At 30.5% G+C, this 6,180-nt stretch overlaps 1 long non-coding RNA gene across 1 annotated transcript; it reads right to left on the bottom strand.

Moving 5' to 3' along the window:
• Window positions 1–348: 348 nt before the first annotated feature.
• LOC111616060 lies at window positions 349–3,628 on the bottom strand. The gene is made up of 2 exons (XR_002755185.1): window positions 3,546–3,628; window positions 349–443 (listed from the first exon to the last, which is right to left on the bottom strand). It is a non-coding gene; the product is annotated as an uncharacterized LOC111616060 (long non-coding RNA).
• Window positions 3,629–6,180: the final 2,552 nt, after the last annotated feature.

The raw sequence follows: 6,180 nt of genomic DNA, 5'->3' as shown, positions 1-6,180 counted from the left end.
GGGCAACAGATTTATATGGTGTCTACATGGAATTTTCCAAATATTTCATGTCTACCGTGTTTCCCCGAAAATAAGACATCCGCAGAAAATAAGACCTAGCACAGATTTTGCTGAATTGCGAAATATAAGACCTCCCACTGAAAGTAANAAGTGACTCGTACAAGATGGAATTCATATAACACAGACTTATCTACAGTGTTATAGGGGGGTCTACTGGTATATCCGCATTAAAGGTGCCGGTAAGAAAACGTTTGGAGGAGAGATCAATACACCCAATTGACGGGTACCCACTGCTGTGTGTTGTTGGTGTTGTCTAACGCCTTTTCCAGCGTCAGTATCGTTTCTTCGATATCGTTATTGACGATGATCAGGTCGAAGAAATGTCGGTACGCCTGTTTTAGAATATCGCTCTCTATTGCCAACCGCTGAAGACTTCCGTCCGTCTGCAAATAAATTAATTCTGTATCGTGATACACCCAAATACGAATAGTTCAAAAAGTATGAATTTCAAACGAATTATAAGGTTAAAATATAAAGTGTTTGGAATGATTGTAATTTCTGTCGAGAATGGTGTTTCTGCCTGAGGCAAAACTCTTGCCACTTCTACTTTCATTTGCCTCTCTAGTGCTGCATTCTTGTATGATCTATTTATAAACAACTGTACTGTATTTGGTTTATTATTTTTCCTCTTCCTTTTCTCTTTTCTGAATATTTTAATCACTCATTAATTTTTTTACCTCTATGTCCTTAATATAACAATATAAAAACAAAAAAGTAAAACATTAAGTTTTACTTTTTTGTTTTTATATTGTCCACTTGCACCTTATTTATAAACAGGACTTATTAAACTGGTGTAGTTTCTGATTAGCAAAGAGAGGAAGCCTTAGTGGAAAGGTAAAACAAAGTATCTTTATTTTCACCTGTACACTGCTTTTACCCTGTAGTCCTCTTAGCCCACCAGGAGCCAAGTAGTTTCATTCCCTGAGCATTGGGAGTTTGGTTATGGGTTTGCTCCTTGTCAGGATGGGCAGGCCACATGGAGTTTTCTCCACGTCTGTAACACCTGAATAGGGGTCCATTATCCTTAAAACGACCTCCCAGAAGGTATCCCCCTAGGAGGATCATCCAGGTGTTGCATTGCCATAACTTAACAAAACTCTGTAGGACCCTCTTTGAGGTTTATAACATTCTATAATAATTGTACAGGTACTGTGCAACTGTACTTTTGTATGGCTTGGCTTAATCCCCCTCCCAGTGTGGTCATCATTTATGAATGGCCCTGTACATTAAATTATTATACAGAATTACAATACAGTACATTATAATTATACAATAATTCGTTATTATTTATAGTTCTTTTTACTAAAACTATGTTCGTAATACTTTGGTAAAATTTTTAAAAAATTATTAAAAATAATGATGATTTTAAAAAAGGACCCAATAATTGACAGACCACCCAATTATTATGAAAAACATTTCTTATTTTACAAATGTAAACTACAACATTACCCTTAATTTTTTAATAGTTTTATCATTTTATACAGGAGTAAAATAGAAAACATTATGATAATTATGTTATGCTCTGTTTTTANGACCAAGAAACAAATTTGTTAAGTTGAGAAACACTAGGAATTTTACAGAGGATTGGTCTGTTAATTAATTAAGATATGCTGGGTCCCACAACTCACCACTAGAGTACCTCATTTGGGCCTAGGCAAACCAACAACGGAAATAAGTAAAGGAAGATAAATGTACTTTACAAATGTAAACTACAACATTACCCTTAATTTTTTAATAGTTTTATTATTTTATACAGGAGTAAAATAGAAAACATTATGATAATTATGTTATGCTCTGTTTTTAGATGCTTTATGTTGGTATTGGTGTTGTATTAATATTGGACAGTAAAGAAAATGTAATTGTTAACTTATATCAGATATTGTTGGGTATAATATCATTGTTTAAAAGTTTTTATACAATTGTTACAGAATGTTTAAACTTACTGAAGAGGAGCCTATAGGATAAAAAGAATGTACAGGTGAAATAAAGATACTCTGTTTTACCTTTTGACTAAAGACTTCCTCTCTTTATTAATCAGAAACTATGCCAGTGTAATAAGGTCCAAGCAGACATTATAAAAATAAAAATTTTAATCATTCATTTTGCTATACCTTTCACTTTACCTTTTACTTCAGAAAGTGGCCTTGTCACCTTACCTCTAATAAAGAGGCATGCAGTCTTTCAATTGCCACTACCAATCAATTGGTAGTGGCAATTGCAGGCATGCCACTACCAATCAATTGGTAGTGGCATGCAGTCTTTGAAAAATGTGATCTTTCCTTCTCAAAGGATTCCACTCAAGAATATGTATTTTCCAAGAGCAACCGTGCATTTCGGAAGTCAGTGGGTTAATTGCATCAAAAGTGTTGTTTTATAGATGTGTAGATTTCCTTTGTGTTACTAAAAATAATAATAAAAAGGGAATCTGCATGCCTGTGTTATCTACCATGTTGCCGTGTCCTTTAATTAACTTTGGATGATAGCAGACAACATTCGAATATTCTATTGAAGATCCCAAAGTAATATATTATGAACTTCAACTTTACTAAAACATATACAATTAAACATCATACTGGAGGTTTACTTGCTACAAGTAATGTTTTATAAATGCATATTAGTGTTAAGACTGCATGTTTCATTTTCCTTTCTCATATTATTTAATTGTAAAGTTGAAAGGGATTATCATATTAAAATTTAAATCACCTAAGATGCTTTTTAATCATCTACATTATTTGGTCAATTCAAAGTTATTTTATAAATATGTTTATATACAGGGTTATTACAAATGAATCATAGGTTTTCAAGCAACTGTAATTTGACAATAATTCAGTATAATTCAGATTTAACAATAGGCGATACATTAAAAGAACTAGAATCTGTCTAGGCTTGTGTCGTAGAACTACAGATGTTCTGTGTGTTCCTTTAATAATACAATGCGTGTCCAAGCAGTAGTCCAGTTTGCCCTATATGTTGCAGCAATTGGTCATCATTGCAGCAGTAATGCATCCTGGAGCTGTGCCAAAGATGTGGGTGATAAAGGCATGTAAACTGTATCCTTTACATACTCTCACAGATAAAAATCATGGTGTAAGGCCTGGAGATTAAGAAGCTATCTGTACAGTGCTGTCACTGTTATTACAATGCCCAATCCAGTGATATCAAAGTTCTGTATTCAGGTATTGTTGGAATGCATGCTGTATGGTGCCTAGGAATGAGTACTTCCCATATTCCAAAACACAAAATACCTTTTGATCCATAATCACCTTTGTGCTGCCATAAAAATGTCTTTATGCACATGTTTCAAATTTGGAGCATTTCTTTTTTGTTTTGTATCTGTTACAGACAACCCACCTCGATACTTTGTAAGTAATGGGGTTTTAAAACCTGATGATTAATCTGTAATAACTCTGTTACTGTTTTTTTTTAAATTACATTTGCATGTGGAACAGTTATTAGAATTGCTATAACAAAATTTTGCAACTTACATCTTCAACATTGGTTAAAGAAGGAGCATCTATAAACACCACATAAGGGGCGTATTCCGCCGTACGGAGTATCTTTAATGCCTAAACATAAAAAAAACAATAACTTTGTTATTAAAAAATCATAGAGAATAATAATTTAATTTTAAAAATTATTATGGTTATAATGGATTTTCAAATCTATAAATAAGTTCTATTGCTCCATTGAATATTAATATAACCTAACTAAACTTGAGTTGTCAGATTATTTTTTTGTCAAGATAATGATTATTTTTTGAAAATCTGTGGATGATACAAATTGATGCCGGACCATTATCACTAAATCTACTGTAACGTGTGAAGATATAAGACGAAAATTTGAATGAAACAGAAGAAAAATTATTAAAATAAAAAATTTCATATAATTGGTAAGAAGCCATATATAATTTCTGAAGGAATATTTGAAAATTTCTGGATATGATTTACACCAGGCCACTGATTTAAAGACTGCTAAATTCTGCAAAAATTTTTAATTCTGATGTTCTGCTCGATCAAAAGTTAAATGTCAGCTTTTGGTAAATGGAAACAAGTTTTTATAAAGAATATTAAAAAACTGATTGTTGTTTTTGATCATTATTTCCTTTGATGACAACGAGGATTAATATTTTTTCAAGGGTCTTAATAGTGGAGATTCTCAAAAGAATATTCAGTTTAACAGTTTTTCTCTGTTAGGCTTGGCTAAGAAGGAAGAGAAATTTTACTTCTTATTCAATAGTTTATGAAAAAATAGAAATTTAAAATGTTCAAAATTTGTATATTTAGTGTCATCCTTGATTATTTATTATTACATCACTATCAGATTTTACTTTAATTTAAATAAAAGTTTTTAAATTAATTTTTGAAACTATAATGAAAGTAGTGTATTTCATTATTACTTCAAATGAATCATTTATATTATTTTATTTAATAATAATAGAGAACTTTATTATAGGTTGGAGAATATCATTATATTATGTAGATAATTCTGTCAAATGCCAAATGATCTGCTGGATTTGTTGGGCTATATTAAGGCTAGTTCAATGATTAGAACAAAGTAATTTGACTAGAAGTAAGGAGTTAGGCTGCCATCTTATGGTAAATTTATTTCTAATTGTTAAATTTACCACAAGATGGCCAGCCTAACTGCCTACCTCTAGTCAAATTACTTTTATATCTAATTATTAATCAGATTTGTTGTTATGTATGTAGATTTGTAATTCAATTATTGATAATTCATTCGTGAATAATCGATATTTCAATTAAAATTATTCAACCTTAATCTTAGATCTATCTATTTTTTCTACTGCATTACAATTGTAAAATATATTATGTAATAATATTTTACTGCATTAACTAAGTTTCACTGTTACTTTATTACATACTTTGGCAATCTTCATAAATTTCATCATTTTTTTCTAAGCACATGTCTACATCTGGCACATCAAAACTGATCTGTACAGTGGCCAATTTTACAGAAATCCAGAAAAATATAAGAAATGGGCTTTTAAGTAGCATTTCTTAGAATGTTAATTCTCAGCGTTATCTTATATATTTAATGCATTACAAGATTTAATAAGATTAGCAAAGGAACCTCCAAAATTGAAATTTACTACAAGTATAAGAAACGATAACAAAAGAAATTGCTCATTCATATAAAGGATCTTCTGAAATGAATGCTACCATTTTAAATTACTGTAATTATGTTAATTATTATCTACGAAGTATGTGATGTACATCAATTGATAGAGTATCTGTCAGAGTTTCATCTCCATTCAAATGTCTTATCATCTACTACCTCTAGAATGCATTGTAAACAAAACTGGCAATTTCAACAGGAAAAGCATTCCCTGTTCTATAGCTTGCAACATTAGAATCACTTGTCATTGAGCAAACTGCAGGAGTCACAGAAGGAGTGACAATAAATATACCTTAATAAATGTAGAAAGAATGAGTATCAATTGGATGTGTGTCGTGTGACAAGGTGCATGCATCGAGAAATTGTAATTGGCAACTATAAAACTTGTTTTCCAATATTTATTTAATGTATGTTACAACATTCTCAGATAACAATTAATGTAATTACAATAATTTAAAATGGTAACATTCCTTTTGGAAGACCCTATATTATATATGATTAAAGAGATAGTGATGTTCAACATTTTCTCAAACTGAATTGTAATTTTTAAGTGATAGCAAATTATTACTACATAAATTTGCAACAAATGAATGTATTNCCACAAGATGGCCAGCCTAACTGCCTACCTCTAGTCAAATTACTTTTATATCTAATTATTAATCAGATTTGTTGTTATGTATGTAGATTTGTAATTCAATTATTGATAATTCATTCGTGAATAATCGATATTTCAATTAAAATTATTCAACCTTAATCTTAGATCTATCTATTTTTTCTACTGCATTACAATTGTAAAATATATTATGTAATAATATTTTACTGCATTAACTAAGTTTCACTGTTACTTTATTACATACTTTGGCAATCTTCATAAATTTCATCATTTTTTTCTAAGCACATGTCTACATCTGGCACATCAAAACTGATCTGTACAGTGGCCAATTTTACAGAAATCCAGAAAAATATAAGAAATGGGCTTTTAAG

The sequence above is a fragment of the Centruroides sculpturatus genome, unplaced genomic scaffold (assembly GCF_000671375.1).
Source record: "Centruroides sculpturatus isolate CEXI.00-Female unplaced genomic scaffold, Cexi_2.0 scaffold2674, whole genome shotgun sequence".
Lineage (NCBI taxonomy): Eukaryota > Metazoa > Arthropoda > Arachnida > Scorpiones > Buthidae > Centruroides > Centruroides sculpturatus.
Note: the sequence above shows the minus strand (reverse complement) of the source record. Positions and strands in the feature narration are given on the sequence as shown.